The sequence below is a fragment of the Arachis ipaensis genome, chromosome B04 (genome assembly GCF_000816755.2).
Source record: "Arachis ipaensis cultivar K30076 chromosome B04, Araip1.1, whole genome shotgun sequence".
Taxonomy (NCBI): Eukaryota; Viridiplantae; Streptophyta; class Magnoliopsida; order Fabales; family Fabaceae; genus Arachis; species Arachis ipaensis.
The window spans coordinates 73,751,074-73,758,691 of record NC_029788.2 but is presented as its reverse complement, the minus strand read 5'-3'; positions in this window follow the sequence as shown (position 1 = coordinate 73,758,691).

Here is a 7,618-nt window from a genome sequence, read left to right as displayed (position 1 = left end):
AAACACAAATGGCATGTCAGCAGCTAGCAGGTTGCTTAGAGGTTTTGCAATTTTTGAAAAATCTTTTATAAACCTCCTATAGAATCCTGCATGCCCCAGAAAGCTTTTGTATGGACATGTGAATGCTGTTTTCTCTTGATCTTGGGGATCTACTGCAATTTGGTTGTAGCCTGAATAGCCATCCAAAAAGTTATGACCTTTATGACCTGCTAGTCTTTCTAGCATATGGTCTATGAATGGTAAAGGAAAATGATCCTTTCTGGTGGCTGTATTGAGCCTTCTGTAGTCAATACACATGCGCCACCCTGTAACTGTTCTGGTAGAAACAAGTTCATTTTTTTCATTATGAACCACTGTCATGCCTCCCTTTTTAGGGACAACTTGAACAGGACTCACCCAAGGGCTATCTGAAATAGGATAAATAATCCCAGCCTCCAGTATTTTAGTGACCTCTTTTTGCACCACTTCCTTCATGATTGGATTTAGCCGCCTATGTGGTTGAACCACTGGCTTAGCATTGTCCTCTAATAAGATCTTGTGCATGCATCTAGCTGGGCTTATGCCCTTAAGGTCACTTATGGACCACCCAAGAGCTGTCTTGTGTGTCCTTAGCACTTGAATTAGTGCTTCCTCTTCCTGTGGATTTAAAGCAGAGCTTATGATCACTGGAAAAGTATGATCTTCTCCCAGAAATGCATATTTCAGGGATGGTGGTAATGGTTTGAGCTCGGGTTTAGGAGGTTTTTCCTCTTCCTGAGGAATTTTCAGAGACTCTTTCAATTCCTCTGAATCCTCTAGATCAGGTGGAATATCTTTAAAGATGTTTTCCAACTCTGATTCGAGACTCTCAGCCATGTTGATCTCTTCTACCAAAGAGTCAATAAGATCAACTTTCATGCAGTCTTTTGGTGTGTCTGGATGCTGCATGGCTTTGACAGCATTCAACTTAAACTCATCTTCATTGACTCTCAGGGTGACTTCCCCCTTTTGGACATCAATGAGAGTTCGTCCAGTTGCCAGGAAAGGTCTTCCTAGAATGAGAGTAGCACTCTTGTGCTCCTCCATCTCCAGCACTACGAAGTCAGTGGGAAAGGCGAATGGCCCAACCCTGACAATCATGTCTTCAATCACGCCTGATGGGTATTTAATGGAGCCATCAGCAAGTTGGAGACATATCCGGGTTGGTTTAACTTCTTCAGTTAAGCCAAGCTTTCTTATAGTGGATGCAGGTATTAGATTGATGCTTGCCCCAAGATTATATAAAGCTGTCCTGGTGCAATTTCCCTCTAATGTGCATGGTATTAGAAAGCTTCCGGGGTCTTTAAGCTTTTCAGGAAAGCTTTTCAAAATGACTGCACTACATTCTTCAGTGAGAAAAACTCTTTCAGTTTCTCTCCAATCCTTCTTATGACTCAAAATCTCTTTCATGAACTTGGCATAAGAAGGTATTTGCTCAAGTGCCTCTGCAAACGGAATCTTAATTTCAAGAGTCCTGAGATAATCTGCAAAGCGAGCAAATTGCTTATCCTGCTCCTCTTGGCGGAGTTTTTGAGGATAAGGTATCTTGGCTTTATATTCCTCAACCTTGGTTGCTGTAGGTTTATTTCCTACAGAAGTGGTTGAAGAAGCCTTTTTAGAGGGGTTGTCATCAGTACTTGTGGGTGTCTGATCCCTCACTGGCATTTGAATGCCAGGGTTGGAAGCTGGAGTGACGTTAGACGCCAATTCCTCAACTGTTCCTGGTGTCTAAACGCCGGAACTGTGCTTCTTTTGGGCGTTCAACGCCAATTCCTTGCTTGTTTCTGGCGTTGAATGCCAGTTCTGAGCATGGTCTGGGCGTTCAGCGCCAGCCTTCCACCCAATTTCTGGCGTTTTGACGCCAGAATTATTTTTTCCTGGGCTCTTACTGTCCTTAGATGGATTATGGGTGGTTTGCTCATTCCTTGGCTTCCTGCTGCCTTGAAGTGGGGTATTTAATGTTTTTCCACTTCTTAATTGAACTGCTTGGCATTCTTCTGTTATTTGTTTTGACAGCTACTATTTTGTTTGCTTCAATTGTTCTTCCATATTTATATTAGCCATCCTTGTCTCTTGTAGTCTATCTTTGAATTCGGCTAACTGTTGTGTTAGAAAGTCCAATTGCTAATTGAATTCAGCAGCTTGTTCTACAGGACTGAGTTCAGCAGTTACTGTTTTAACCTCTTCTTTCATGGAAGGGTCACTGCTTAGGTACAGATGCTGATTTCTGACAACTGTATCAATGAGCTCTTGAGCTTCTTCAATTGTCTTTCTCATGTGGATAGATCCACCAGCTGAGTAATCTAGAGAGATCTGAGCTCTTTCTGTTAGCCCATAATAGAAGATGTCTAACTGAACCCACTCTGAAAACATTTCAGAGGGGCATTTTCGTAGCATCTCTCTGTATCTCTCCCAGGCATCATAAAGAGATTCATTATCTCTTTGTTTAAAGCCTTGGATGTCCAGCCTTAGCTGTGTCATCCGTTTTGGAGGAAAGTATTGATTCAGGAATTTTTCTGTCAGCTGTTTCCATGTCCTTATGCTAGCCTTAGGTTGGTTATTTAACCACCTCTTGGCTTGGTCTTTTACAGCAAATGGAAATAGTAATAATCTGTAGACATCCTGATCTACTTCCTTATCATGTACTGTGTCAGCAATTTGTAAAAATTGTGCCAGAAACTCTGTAGGTTCTTCCTGCGGAAGACCGGAATACTGGCAGCTTTGCTGCATCATGATAATGAGCTGAGGATTCAACTCAAAGCTACTGACTCCAATGGAGGGTATGAAGATACTACTCCCATATGAAGCAGTAGAGGGGTTAGCATATGACCCCAGAGTCCTTCTGGACTGTTCATTTCCACTTAGATCCATGATGGAGAAAGGGAGATGATGTAATAAAAAATTATTTTTATTTATTTATTTATTTCGAAAATAAAATAAATTAAAATAAAATAAATAAAAATGGGTGAAGATTTTCAAAAAAAATGAGGAGAGAGAAAGTGGTTAGGAAGTTTTGAAAAGGATATGATGATTTTTTTGAAAGAGGTTTTAAATTTTGAATTAAAAATCTGAATTTTAAAGGTAAATTTCAAAAATTTGCTTTAAAATAGAGAGAAAAGATATTTTTTGAATTTAAAGAGGAGAGAAAAAAATAATAAGATAGCACAAGATTTAAAATTTTTAGATCTAATGCTCCTTGTTTTCGAAAATTTTGGAGGGAAAAAACCAAGGAACACCAAACTTAAAAATTTTAAGATCAAGACACAAGGAAAACTCAAGAACACTTTGAAGATTCACAAGAACACAAGAACATGAAGAAGGAACACCAAACTTAAAATTTTTAGAAAACCAAAATAAGATTTTTCGAAAACCAAAGAAAAACCAACAAGGAAACACCAAACTTGAAGTTTGGCACAAGATTTAATGTAAAAATTATTTTTGAAAAAGAATTTTAAAAAAAGATACCCAATTTACCAAGAACACAGACCAATGCTCTAGCCAAATGGGCAGTAAATGTAACACTTGTTTTGAAAAATATTTTTAATAACTAAGAAAAAAATATTATTTTTATTTTTATTTTTTTTTGAAAAGAATATAAAAGACTCTAACCCAAACGACAAAATTTTCCTAATCTAAGCAACAGGATTCACCATCAGTTGTTCAAACTCAAACAATTCCCGGAAACGGCGCCAAAAACTTGGTGCACGAAATTGTGATGTCAATGTTCACATTACTCTCTTACAATTTTGCACAACTAACCAGCAAGTGCACTGGGTCGTCCAAGTAATACCTTACGTGAGTAAGGGTCGATCCCACGGAGATTGTTGGCTTGAAGCACTCGGAATACCACAGACAAGGTTTAGACTTTCCGGATTCTCTTGAATGCTGCCATCAATCTAGCTTATACCACAAAGATTTTGATTAAGAGATCCAAGAGATATTCATTCATTCTACGGTGAACGGAAGTGGTTGTTAGGCACACGTTCGTGGGGGAATGATGATGATTGTCACGTTCATCACATTCATATTGAAGTGCGAATGGATATCATAGAGAGGAACACACATGTTTGAATAGAAAATAGAAATACTTGCATTAATTCATCAGGACACAGCATAGCTCCTCACCCCCAACAATGGAGTTTAGAGACTCATGCCGTCAGAGATTACAAAGTTCAGATCTAAAAATGTCATGAGATACAAAATAAATCTCTAAAAGTTGTTTAAATACTAAACTAGTAACCTAGGTTTACAGAAAATGAGTAAACTATGATAGATAGTGCAGAAATCCACTTCTGGGGCCAACTTGGTGTGTGCTGGGGCTGAGACTAAAGCTTCTCACGTGCCTGGGCTGTTTTGGGCGTTCAACGCCAGGTTGTAACGTAATTTTGGCGTTGAACTCCAACTTGTAACGTGTTTCTGGCGCTGGACGCCAGACAGCAACATGGAACTGGCGTTGAACGCCAGTTTACGTCATCTATCCTAGAGCAAAGTATGGACTATTATATATTTCTGGAAAGCCCTGGATGTCTTCTTTCTAACACAATTAGAAGCGCGTCAATTGGACCTCTGTAGCTTCAGAAATTCCATTCCGAGTGCAGAGAGGTCAGGATCCAACAGCATCAGCAGTCCTTTTTCAGCCTGAATCAGATTTTTGCTCAGCTCCCTCAATTTCAGCCAGAAAATACATGAAATTAAAAAAAAATACACAAACTCATAGTAAAGTCCAGAAATATGAATTTTGCCTAGAAACTAATAAAAATAAACTAAAAACTAACTAAAACATACTAAAAACTATATGAAATTAACCCCAAAAAGCGTATAAAATATCCGCTCATCAAATCCGAATTGCTCACTCAACCAATCCTTGTGGGATTCGACCTCACTCTATTGTGAGTTTTTACTTGACGACGATAACCGGTGCACTTGCCGGAAGGAATTTTGCCGATCGTGCAATTTCCTAAATCGTAGCATAACACGTTTATGCGCATCAGATAATTATTGAGAATATTGTATTTGATAATTGTTGAGAAAGGATTGTTAAATTGTTGAGAAAGAGGGAACCCGTAGGGGTGGCTAAGTCCGAGTTTTAGGGGAGGTGCTGCCGAAATTTTATAAAAATCTGAGGTTTCATTTGAAAAGTTATTTTAGAAGCTTTGAATTTGGAAAATTATATTACTTGAGCTTTATTTAGTAAAGAAAATAATTATTCTATTTTAATTTCGACTTACCAAAGAAAGGTTTATGTTTCAAAATTAAATTATTTAAGAAAGAAACTATATTTCAAGATTGATTCAATATGAAAAGAGTTATGCTTTGGGCTTGAAATAGAGGATTACTTTTCGGGAGTTTGGTGAATTTTATAATATTTGAATCCGAATGATAAAGAGAAATGTTTCGAGCTAAGATGTTGTAATAGTGAAATATATGAAGTTTGTATAGTATGATTGAACAGAGAAAGAAAGAGGTACCGCATAAGAATGTGAAAGTGATGATGGATAATGAGAATAATAATGAATGATGGTAATGAGAATGATTATGTGATGATCTGCTGCGTGAAGGCAGTCAGATAGATGGTGGTACGACCATAGAGCGTTTTCCAGTGCTACACAGCTATTGAGAGCTATACCTGCAACTGATAACCTGGGATCACTTGCAGAGGATATTAATTCATACACGGCTAGAATGCCGCACCTGTAAGGTAAGGATTGCTTACAGAGGATATGATTTCATACACGGCTGGAATGCCATCACCTGTAAGGCAGAGTCTGCTTACAGAGGATATGACGCATACGTCAGTTAGTGAGAACTGTACCTATGCTAACTGGAAAACCATACCCGTTTCAGCTGCTTTGGGTTACGTCGGGAGCGGGTAGAAACCGACAGATGATCTCATTACCTGCACTAGGGCTAGACATGCATCATCCTTATTTGCGAATCTGCATTTGATTGTGTTTGCTTGTTTTATTTCTTTGTAATTTGTGTTGCTTGTTTTGTTTCTTTGTGATTGTGCTGTTTGTCTTAGTGACTTGCTTGTGTGTTTGATTAGATATTTTTGTTGATGCTGTGAATTTAGTAAAGTATTGAGGAATGGTATTTGTGAAATGAGGTTTGGGTATATTATTTATGTTGCTGATTTACTTAGTTACTGTGATGATTGAGGAATGCTATTTGTAGCTGATGAATTGCTAATGCAGTTGAGACTTTATGTAAGTAATATAATTTAAAGAAAGGGATTTAAACGGTTTCAAGTAAGTCTTAAGAAATTTTGAAAAGGCTTGATAAAGAAAACTTCATTGGAAACTAGAATTAATTATTTGCATGTTAATCATTACTTTTACGGCATTCCCATTCCCTACTGAGAACGTGTAGTTTGTTCTCACCCCAAAATCTTCCACCCTTTCAGTGACACAGGTTCAAAGACTCCGTTTGAAGCTGCGGGCGATTGTTAGACCTTATTTATGAGTTAAGTGTGAGTTAATTTGCTTTCATAGAGTTCCCTCGCCCTTATTGCTTAAGATTTTTATTTTACACAGAGGGATAGGATTTGTATCTGAGTTTTATTTGAATTCTTTTGTATGACAGATATTATTATTAATAATTATGTGATTATTATTACTTGGTGATGTTTGCTATATGATTTTAAATAATAAAAACAAAATTTTTTTGAAATTTTCTATAAAACTGAATCGCGATATCGAACTAAAGGCTCAATAGTAAATAGTTAATAAAGGAAAGTAGGTTGGTAATGCCTTACTTTTAGTACGATCATGACGTACTAGAAGTTGGGTTGTTACATGAAGTAGCTGATCAAAACTAGTTTACCAATCATGTGATGGGGACATACGTCCAGGAGATTGTTGAAGTGCTCCCAATATTCATAGAGAGTCTCTGATTTACCTTGGACAATGCAGGAGATCTCTTATCTCAGTCTATCTATGACTTCAGCTGGGAAGTATTTTTCCAAAAATTCTCTCCTGAGTGTATCCCACTTGGTAACAGTTGCTTCAGGTTGGGAGTAGTACCACTCCCTCGCCTTTCCCTCAAGAGAAAACGGAAAAGCAGTTAACAGAATAGAAGTTTCATCTGCACCATGACGCCTAACAGTAGAACAGGCTGTCTGGAAATCCCTAAGGTGCTTGATAGGCTCTTGAGCAGGTAAGCCATGAAAGTTGGGCATCAAGTTGATCAGTGCAGTTTTTAGTTCAAAATCTTCAGCTACAGTCGGGTGATGCACTTGATACGGCTGCAGTGTAAAATCTGGGGTTCCTGCCTACTGGAGAGTAATCCTCCTAGGTGCTGCCATGTTTCCTGCACGTAGATCAACTGGATCAGTAGTAAATGAGCTTGTCTCGCTCTTAGATGGCGGTTCAGATTCGCCCTCAGATGAGACTGGTGAATTGATAATAATCACTTCACCACCCTCAGAGGCTAACCAACGTTGAGTTCGTCTAATATGTGAAAGAGTTCTTTCAATTTCAGGATCAAATGGGACTAAACTCGGATCAGGCAATAAATGCGTCATTCAATGAGAAAGACATGTAACTCATGGTAACAGAAATAAAAATAAAATATGCAAATAAAATAAAAGAGAGAGAAAATA